Source organism: Conger conger, chromosome 9 (genome assembly GCF_963514075.1).
Source record: "Conger conger chromosome 9, fConCon1.1, whole genome shotgun sequence".
Classification (NCBI taxonomy): domain Eukaryota; kingdom Metazoa; phylum Chordata; class Actinopteri; order Anguilliformes; family Congridae; genus Conger; species Conger conger.
In genome coordinates this window covers 17,550,475-17,559,808 of record NC_083768.1, presented here as the reverse complement: position 1 = coordinate 17,559,808, position 9,334 = coordinate 17,550,475, and the positions used below count along the sequence as shown (strand labels likewise).

Sequence of the window (9,334 nt, the reverse complement as noted above, 5' to 3'; positions counted from 1 at the left end):
AGAAGCAGAAAGAGAGACAGAAAGAGCAAGAGAGAGTGAGAGAGAGAGAACCTGTGGGAGCAGATACTATAGAGTCAATCAGAGACTGATTTTCCAAGCTTATCTTCATCCTTCCAGACCCTCACCCCTCTCCCACACGCTGAGAAACAATACACCACTGTGGAAATCACAATATGTGTACGAGGATGTTGGCTTTCTTAAGCCTGGCGCTGCTGGGATGAGGCCATGGGAAAGTGTAGGGAGGAGAGGGAATGTCAGATGGTGTGTGGGAAACAGCAGCACCGTCGTCTGGGCTACACGCAGGCAGTAAATAAAGCCAGCTTCCCATGGTAAGTCAGGTCCTCCAACATCAGTCACTTCGACTCAGGTCAGCCACAGGCATCCACTTCCCTTGGTGAGGCATAATAAGGTAAGAGGCCTTTCATTATGTCAGAGCACGTCTCGAGTCCACGGTTGCCAAAGAAGGACAAAGGCAACACCAGGAAAGCTCTGACTGTTTGTCCCAGCTCCTGCCGTCCAAGTGGAATTTCCCGCGAGGTAATATTCTGCCAAAATCATAACAATGATCGTTCCTGCTGTTTGTTTGCAAATGCACAAGTCACTTCCTGTCCTCTTGCTCCCATAACCATCAACTCCCCCTTTCACCTTCCCAAAAGAGTGGGGATTGGGGAAGGTGGTGTGTAAGAACGTGGAGAAACAGAAAACACTGCGCAGTTTGGTCACGTGAGACAGAAGGAGCCAATCATGTGACGCAAATCCATCCTCACTTGCGAATGTAGTTTAGTGGGTCAGCTGCACCACTGTGGGAGGGAACTGGCCAGTGAGATGCAACTCCTGCCTGGAATTGTCTGAGAAAGATGACTGCACTCCAGACTGCAATGACTGTCTTTCTGTGAGTCTGTGAGACAGACTGAGGTTAACAGAAGAGAAAGGACACAAGGCTAAATATGCTGCATAGTATGGATGGTCACTGTCAGAAAGGGTACGAATGCACAGACAGATTTGTTGTTCTCTCTTTGATGTTCATCTTTTCCACTATCTCTTTTTAATATTTTCAAAATGCATTTTTATTCTGCTTTACATTTTGTAGCAAATGTAATTCATTTTGCACCAAGTTTGTAAATGAATTGTAGTAACATGCATTGTGTGTATTATTATGCCAACTAATGATTATGTGCTGTTTGTTATATTTCAGCATTTATCTCACATCAGATATCATTCGGCAACCAGACACCAGTTTCCAGCTACACAATGGTTATTTGTAACCAACACAATGCATCTTTCATTTTCATATGTGTAATATTTGGATTCAGATCACTCACATCTGTCTCTGTGTGAGTCTATGGAATGTAAACAATAAACAGACGGCGATTGGCTTGTGTATGCATTGGCGTGTCATATCTCCTCATAAGTAGCTGGTTGTGATAATACACTGATTATGTACTGCTGACAGTGATACCATTGATGCTTCCTTGTTAAAGTGTACTATGGCACTGTTTCATATATACATCATCCATGTATGCATATTTTACATTTGAATGTTGTCATTTTATATGTACTGTGCTGTAGGTTAACATTCTACGATGCATGCATTAGACATTCCAATAAAATGTGCAGTGGTCATATGTTTGAGCCACATTACTGTTACTTGTATGTATATTGTTCATCTAATAATTTCATTGTATGAGATTATGAGAATCGTAAAATTCAATGCAACTCTCAATTATGATCTATAACATACCTTCAACACAATAATGATACCAGAAGAAAGCAAGACATTTGCAGGTAACTTTTATTTTTATTGAAGTAAATAAATAAATAACTAAATAAATAATGACATTTCAAGTTAATATGCCACATGAATGTTTGCCCTTGCAGTGCAGATTTTAAAAAAAGAGAAAAAAAATGGGTCTGTACAAAAACCAGCAGGGGGACACACGTGAGAGCCTTTGTAACTGTTCACTACAACAACCCTCTGTCCACCTTGCATGGTACTTTCATATACTCTCTGTTATTTGGTCTGGTATTTGATGCTAATATGCACAGCAGACACACTTATGCAGACCAATTTACATACTTAAAATATACAGTACACATTACTAATTTATACAGTTGTAGAAAAATATTACTGCCTGGGAATTTAACCTGCAATGTCTGGATTCTAGCCCAAGGTCATCTACCACCCCAGCACACAGACTGCTTTTTCCATGACATAATTCAAAACAACAAAAGCAGTCACCCAATGCTCTGAGTCACCCACTGGACATGACACAGCAGCTGAGTACACACATTTCATTCTGTCACATTGATGTGTGGCAACCAAGCACGGCATCACAGCAGTGTCCCAAAACCATGCAGATTAATACCGGCCCAGGGAACAAGAGGTGGTCTGTACAAGCTCTTCCTGCATCTCAAACGAAAGGCAATTTTTCTTGCTCTGGCAAAATAATCCATTTTTATAAATTAATAATGTCCAGAATATCTGTTGTGCAAGACATCATGGATGAAGCAGCCTGTGGTATGAACGCATCATTTAATGTAATTTGCGTTAGGTTTGCAATGTTCTTTGCACATTGCATCACCCAATGAGCCATGCCAGTTTACTATAAATTAGGTTAACTACTGTAAAGAACAGTTGGTATTTTCAACATGTTGCATCATCCTTGCCATGGCTGCCATGTTTGCTGTTTGCTATGATCAAATAATTTATACACAAGTGATTTAAAACAGTTTGTTGATCAGACACATCAGTACATGTTGGTTCTCTTACTAATATTTAAGTCAAGGACAACCAGACATCACACGAGAAAAACGTCTTTAGTCATTTATGACCTTGCCAATGCAGGGATGAATAACGGACCTACACCAGTATGACTTGTAATCAAACAATTGTGACCTGCTCCATTATTTTGAGTCACTTTGACCCCAAAACACATTCCCAGTTTTTTGCATGTCGACAAACAGCTTTATCTTTCTACTACAAATATTCTATGAGATACATTTCCAAATGTGAACTGTAATCAAACCTTGTTTTTGGGAAAAGGGGCAACTAAAGATAACAATCAGTATTCGGCCATTCACAGTGTAGAAATTGCAGTGCTTTGTATACACCCGCACCATATCAGGGGACTATAATTATTGGGACAAATGGCAATCGCTGCTATAACAGAGCGTTTAGTATCTAATGTTGATTCTAGGCTCTTGATTTATTGGAGTTATTGGAAATTATGAGAACAGAGAAATAAGAAAACAAATCAGGCAGAGACCTTAGCCAAACCTTTGGCTTTCAGAAATCAATTGTTTGGAACATCATAGAGAAAAAAAGAGCACTGCTGAGCTCAGTAATTGCAAAGGGCATGGCAGGCCAAGGTAGATAGTTGATGACTGTAGAAATATCAGCAAATACCTGTCCCACAGATCAGAAACACTCTTCAGGAGGCAGATGCAGATGTGACTACTGTCCACAGAAGACTTCACAAACAGTTGTTTTTTGCACCATTCTTTGCAATCTCTAGAGACTAGTGTGCATGAAAATTCCAGGAGATCAGCAGTTTCTGAGATACTCAAACCACCCTGTCTGCCTCCAACAATCATTCCACGGTCACTTAGATCACATTTTTCCCCCATTCTGATGGTTGACGCGAACATTGCCTGCAGCTCCTGACCCGTATCTACATGTTTATATGCATTGCACTGCTGCCACACAATTGGCTGATTAGATATTTGCATGAATAAGTAGGTGTAATAAAGTAAAAATGTTCTTAACAAAGAGCTTGGTAAGTGTATATGCGTACATGCCTGTTGATCTGTATGTCCTCACAATGTCTCATAATATTCAGTGTTTTCCAACAATGTACATGTGCTATAACTGTACATAGATAGTATCCACCACTATTTCTATTTCCAGTTTTCTCTCCCTGAGGTACGTACTGTACATTGTGCACTGTGCTCTCAACACACAAGACAGCAAAAACAAAAGCCTCTAACAAAATTAGCTCCTATTGCTAAGAACAATTAGGTGATTAGTCAGTGAATTAGCACATACAGCATGCTATGGGTTCCTCATTAAGCCATGAATGGCCAAACTAATTGAATCAGAAGTGGCTGTAGAAGCCTCCATCATGCCAGTGAGTGGCACTGTTCCTCTCTGCAGCCTTTCTCTTCTCTATATCTCCTCATGGTGCTGTCTCGTGAATGAAATTTATTTCCCCATCTTTCCCAGAGTAATTGAAAGGACCTCCGGACCGGCCAATATTATTTTAAAGCTTCAGCGGATATCTCTTTTTTCTTTTCCTCTTTTACACGTCCGTCCGCTGACGCCCACCGAGCCAAGCAAACCTACAGCAAGCAGTTGCCATAGTTTCCACAGTATCACAATACCGCTGCTCCACATGGTGTTGTACTCGTACCATATCCACGCTCAGATCTTTAAAATACAGAACAGAAGAAGAAAACAAACAGATAAAGCCCTCGTTCCTCCTCCGCCTCTCTATGGACAGTAAAGGCCTTGTTCCGTGTGTGGCCCGATAGCATCTCCCCGCTAATCCGTGTCAACAGGAGCGTGTTTGACTCTGTGAGGGAGGAAGTGGGAGACTTGGGCCGCGGAACCCGGGGCTTCTCCCCTCGTCCCTCTCTTCCGTGCTGGCGGAGGGCACTGACAAGCAGTTCCTGTCGCTGAGGTAAACACTAAAGATAATGCCCCCCTTCCCACAATACAGCCACCCAGCATGATCAGGACACACATTCTGCTTCACCTAACCTAACCTTCCACTGCAGGAAGAGTACACTAAATCCCTCCTTTTTGGAGAGCCACCCAGATTTAAAGCAAGCCCCCATGTAACTAGACCACATGCCTTTGTGCTTTTTAAACAAATGTTGTATAGTAGAGGGCCCATGGTTAGATATACATACCATGAGTCTGTTCACTGCTGCACAGCCTGCAGCCTAAGACTAGATGCCCAGGGAGATGCACTGGCTATAGAACAGGACTAGAGACACATCTTGTGGAGAAATGGTCAGCAGTTTTATATCACTGCATTCACTGGAACGGGCTGCTTGTAAGGTCAGCTTGCATTATCATCTGGAGCAGGAAGGTCAGGTTCTAAGCTTACAGCATACAATAGAGAGATGAATCATGTACTTATTGAATACCATAACAATGTTTCAAATTTTCTTTCAGCTTGAGTACTACTGCTTAAATGCACCGGTATACCTTATAAACATAAGCTGAGCAACTTATCCTGTATTAAAAAAAACACACAGAAATTGCATCCGTCAAAGACAAAGCAGAATTTGTTGAAGTCCTGATTCTGTAGCAGGGTTCAGTATCACATTATTTGTTCCACTACTAATCACATGTATGGAGAACACATACACAGGGTATCGGGATATAGCTAGGACTTCCCTTCAAAATGCGGTCCCAGTCCAAAAAAGGCAGAAAAGGAAGGAAGGAGCAGGATATTAAGTCACGCCTCCGCCACTTTGAACCTCATCGCTGAGAGGGGTAGCAGGACCGGATGCCCCAGAAAACACGAGGAGCGAGGGAGGCGTCTTGCAATTAAAAGCCCCTGAAGACGTGTCAGGGCTTTTTTAGATTCGGCCAGCTGTTTGCCAGCTTTCCTGTTTTGACGGCTCCAGTCCCACTGCAAAAACAAAGCCTTTGTTAAAGAGCTAAATTGGCATCAAAGCCTTTTATGTGCAGTCTGCAGAGGAAGAGAAGGCAGTGACTCACCCACACACAAGCGTCATCCATCCATTCACGTTTCCATATTCGCGCCACGGCCCCCTCCATCTGAAACACAACATTGTTGCACGTTCACGTGTCTTGAATCACAGCATGTGTTTTTATGGTGTGGCAATTTTTAGTTTGAGTGCTAAATTGCTCCTCGCACACGGGAGAACAAAGAAAAGCAAAGCTCTTAGGCTAACTTACAGTAGCTCTGTGCTCACTGTGGTATATACTGAAGCAATAGGTGGCTAAAGTTGTTTACTGAAATCGAAATAGAACAAGCTCTCATACTTGGGTACTTCATGTGTATGCTGTAAGATTGTTGTGCTTTATACTTTTCTGTAAAACTTCAGCATTTAATAACCATTGTTTTTAGTCACTAATTCCATGAGCATGCCTGTATATAATGGGGATGATAACAAATAGCCAACAAGAGCCAAAAAATTCTGCATTGGGGCAAATGCGCTTCCTAGAGTGTGAAAGGATTGTTGACATCCAGCTGGTACAAAGTGTGGTGAAAACCCCTATGTCTTTATGTTTTCTGAATCTATACTTCAACACCACTTGACCAACATAACCGTGTATGACCACATATTGTCACAAACAACTATCAACAAGTGTACAATAACCTCAAAGAGAAGCCAGGGAATTCAAACAAATGATGTCTTTAGATTCCAAAATGAAATATACTTGCTTGAAAGGAGGCTAAAGGAATCTGTTTTAAATATGCTTTTAGTGTGACCACAGTTACCTCTTCAAGATATTCCTCCAAACATCATTACAGTGTGCCGGCTTTAGAATTGATTAGAAAATTATAATTCATTTATATTCATATTCATTTTTTCATTTAATGATGGGGAAATGGATACAAATGTTACTGTTTCCATGACTACTTTTTGATAATATATATTTTTTTAATCATTCAAATGATTTAAATAAATCAAGAAACTATAATTTATATGTCACAGTCATTTGTGAAGAGAGAATATACGTTATTAATGTAAAAATTACGAAATGTAATGACCCATGAAAACTGACGTCTTCTTCAAATTATTTATTCTGAAAAGTAGGGAAGAAAGAGTGCTGTCATTGTAAACACAAATGCCCCATTACAGAGCCAGTCTACATATTATCCCAATATAAGATGCTTACAGAATGCAAAACGTTGAGGTGGCAGCAATTCTGTGTCAAATCAAATTGCTGTGAGAAACCTTGAATGACTTTCTGTTCATTTTGCTGAGTCCGCTGTCACATTTTGTATATAGGATATCAGCAATCCCTGTCTTATCTATATGATAAAATGTTGCATATTCTGAAGTTTGTGAAGTTTAAATGGTGTAACCACAACACATTTGTTCATACTCTGAGTTCTGCATTTTCCAGCAGTCAAATTCCTTTTAGATGAGTCTTTTAGACTACCAAGGATCCATTTTGTTTTCAAAAGCTTGAACATTATAGCACTGACTAATTAGACATGCAAATATAGCTAATATATTCACCTGTTATTTTACAGCCACACCTTAATTGCTTATTCAGGTGAACTTCATCACAGAACTTTATGCAAGATGTCAACCTCAAGCCCTGTGGGTCACAAACACTGAGGTCCACATCTGTATTTGCACTTTTAGAGTATGCACAGAGCCAGGCAGGTGGAATGAGATGTATCCATGGGGGACCCTGGAATAATAGCAGAAATAAAACAAAGCTTTGTTTCCTCTGAAGTTCACATGTGGGGCTGTCGCAGGCTGCTATTACGGACCATAACCCCTCTTCTGGGATTCAGTCTGGCCAGGCCTTCATTGCGGGTTTTGTGCATGGTAAATTGGAGACTGCATTTCTGCAGCTGTCAACTACAAAGAAGCCCTTTCCAAAGGGTTGTAAAGGGCCATGGTGTAATCAAAAGGGAAAAAGTACTTCTGCTAGTGTGTAACGGGTCCTCTTACAAATTCAAACAGGAGGAAGAAGGAGCAACCTTGAATGTTCAGCAAACGTCTTTGGAGTTAGGCACAGGTGTGGACTATCCCTCGTTCCAGTAACAGGCTGTACCATCCAAAGAATGAGACAAAGCTGTCTTGGGAAAATGAATGGCCACATCTGTGCAGCATGCTAAAGCATGTGATATCCCTGCTGAGAATACTAGGTTTTGAAACAGCTGGTCGCTGGTTGACCAGTTCAGACCAGCTCCATACTTAACATGGTTTGACCAGCTCAAGCTATGTTTTGAACCAACTGTTAGCTGGCAATTTCAAGCTGATCATAGCTTTACACCAGGGATAGTACTTAGTTTTTACTGCCATCTTTTATAAGGATCCATGAAGCTCTCAAAATATCATTACATCGCTAAAGCTGCATAAAGTTCCTGGGCAGGGCACTGTTTAGTACACAGCAGTACTTTAATCTGCATGATAATGTGGAAAATACAACCTGCTTACAGTGTAAATAGTCATGACAGTTTAATGCTATGCCATTCAGCGACATGAATGCAGGGCTAATAAGAAAGAGCTTCACTTTGGAGCACATTCCCCTAACATACAGGGTTGCTGGAGAAGGGCAGAAATAGGTGTGCAAATCACATCATGTTATGATACCCACAGCTTCATAACCATTAAAATACAACATTTTCTGAATTATATTGAGTGTTGTAAGCAGTGAAAAAAAAATTACCCTTTCTATATTTCAGGCTGCCAATAAACATTCCTTGGATATTGATTTTTACATAGATTTTGTGTAAGTGTTAAATGCACATTTTGGATCGTGAATTCAATAGAAATAGTCAGCTGAATGCATCATGATTGATACAAGCAGCAGAGTGTTCGCTCTAGGTTACACCACCCAACACTTTATTGTCGGATATGCATTTTCCCCCCTCAAAATTCATTTTGAGCTCTGATTACACATTCTTTGGAGAAAAAAAAAATGAGATTGTGTTTCAGAAAACAGCCCTAGGTGGCCTTTAAAACAGAAGCTGGCGCCTGGCCCAAAGTGCTTTTAAAAGGACTGTAATCCCCGATCATGTCCTTAAACCGGGCTCTCCGTCTCAAACACTCAGGCCACCTGCAGAGCCTTGAGAAGCTCTAGGCGTGACAGGAGCCCCACTTCAATCGCATCAGTCCCCTCCTAGCTGTCTGCTGGCACACCGCTGACCTCCTCTCCCCCTCCCCCTCCCCGTTGAGTTCGCACGGCGTGCGCGGGGCGTCTCCTTCATCACCGGCAGTCCACCGGGCCTGACTCTCCGCCGTCTCTCGCCACACCGACCCTTCCGATGAGCCGAGGGGTCTCAACACAGGAGAAGAGCACGCCACCCGTGTGTCTCCAGCGGGGTTGTCTGACTCAATCTGCCAAGTGTGCTGGCTTAACCAGTCAGATATTCTTTTATGCTTAGCGGCACATATTGAGAAGAGGAAATGTACTGAATGGAATGAAAATGTGATGGATCACTAACCGTGTAAAAAAATACCAGAGACCAAAAGATTAATGTGTGTCCTTCATGTTGACTTATTACAGATAAAAGTAAGTGTTTAATTATTCTATTTTTTCTTCACAAACACTGTGTAGGGAGTTCATTTTGTTGAATGCAAAACTCACCAAATGTGGTAGAGGGAAAAA

General features: G+C 41.4%; 1 long non-coding RNA gene across 1 annotated transcript; it reads left to right on the top strand.

Annotated features, from left to right (window-relative positions):
* Window positions 1–846: 846 nt before the first annotated feature.
* Window positions 847–1,381, top strand: LOC133136455 (uncharacterized). Its single transcript, XR_009709530.1, has 2 exons — window positions 847–982; window positions 1,196–1,381. It is a non-coding gene; the product is annotated as an uncharacterized LOC133136455 (long non-coding RNA).
* The last annotated feature ends 7,953 nt before the right edge of the window (window positions 1,382–9,334 follow it).